Source organism: Branchiostoma floridae, chromosome 8, assembly GCF_000003815.2.
Source record: "Branchiostoma floridae strain S238N-H82 chromosome 8, Bfl_VNyyK, whole genome shotgun sequence".
NCBI classification, from domain to species: Eukaryota; Metazoa; Chordata; class Leptocardii; order Amphioxiformes; family Branchiostomatidae; genus Branchiostoma; species Branchiostoma floridae.
Genome location: NC_049986.1, coordinates 10,303,200 through 10,304,872, shown reverse-complemented (window position 1 = coordinate 10,304,872; position 1,673 = coordinate 10,303,200).

Sequence of the window (1,673 nt, the reverse complement as noted above, 5' to 3'; positions counted from 1 at the left end):
GTCGCGCGCTGTTCCCTAACCAGCTGTATATACTTCTCTGGCCGGCTTACTCCTCTAACTTGTTCCATTTCTACGGTTTTTCCAGCAACCTATGGAGTCTGGTAGAAACTATAGCTACCAGCCAACCCAAACTATCTACACCTAAGACGGTTGAAAATGTTCAGAGTTCCCGAACTTGACCTAGTTACCATCTACACTTGCTACGTGCGCCCCATCTGTGAGTATGCTGTCCCAGTTTGGAATCCTGGACTTACTAAAAACCAATCATCCCGTCTAGAGACCATTCAACGCCGTGCTTGCCGCATCATCCTGGGCAAGAACTACACTCACTACTCAGAAGCCCTCACTCAACTCGGACTACCCACCCTTGAATCCAGGAGGGAACAACTATGCAAGAAGTTCGGACTGAAACTTCTGAAATCGGCTTTCAGAGACTGGCTTCCCCAATCCCGGGGTGAAGCGAGTGGACGGCTAACGCGGACTAGCCACAAACTGAACACGATTTACTCACGAACTGAGCGCTACCGCAACAGTCCGATACCCTACATTACCACTGTATTGAATAAGGAATTGTGACCGTTAACACGAATATCTCGTTGTTGATTTTAATGTTGATATTTTATATTATATGATAGATTTTAAAGATTCCTTGCTAATTTTAATGATTTTTAACCGCAATAATTGTTATGTAAACTTACTACGATGGAGTGCCCTTGAAATGTTATACTTTTAAAATGGTTGTAAAGTCCGGAATCAATTCAGCCGCGGCTGCCATTTCTTGACTTGTATTATGCACTAAACCAGTATTATAGACATCATTGGCTGAAAGTCCCTAGGTTGGTACAAAACTGGTACCCAGCAGGAACAAAAAAAGGCTGGGGGGGACAAGCTTTGACATAGAGGAGAACTGTGGAGCGAGACCTTGCTGAGATCGGATCCACCTGGGAGCGAGACCTTGCTGAGATCGGATCCACCTGGGAGCGAGACCTTGCTGAGATCGGATCCACCTGGGAGCGAGACCTTGCTGAGATCGGATCCACCTGGGAGCGAGACCTTGCTGAGATCGAATACACCTGGGAGCGAGACCTTGCTGAGATCGGATACACCTGGGAGCGAGACCTTGCTGAGATCGGATACACCTGAGAGGGGGCCGGTGCAATGGATACCGGTAGCAGTAAATAGAAAAGAGGGGAGAACCATGACGGCCTTCCTCAGGAAACATTGATATGCAGCGAGGATGATGATGATAGAGATAGCAATCTGGGTGCTAAGGACCTGTAACCATGGGGTTTTTTTTAACCATAGTAGTTCCCTCCTATGCTTGCTTCTGCAACCCGTCTTGGGAACTGGATATTCAAATCATTTGGTGGTAACATTTAGTTAATAAACAAATTAGGGAATGGGTTCTAGATCACCTGTTCGAACAAGTGTTCCAACATCTGTTCGAATGGGTGTTTCAGAAGTACTCATGTAAGGACCAACCAGCACCCTCCTCCAAAATTTGGACGAGACTTAAATATTCCAGGAGTAAGAGATGTCTCAGTTCCCAGATGGGATGGCAGAGAAGTGAATGTCCTACATGTACAATTTAAGTCATTACATTTGTATAGCCAAAGGATCAAGAGTGAAAACACTTGAATTTAGGCAAACTGGGGAGAAAGAGAAGAAGGATA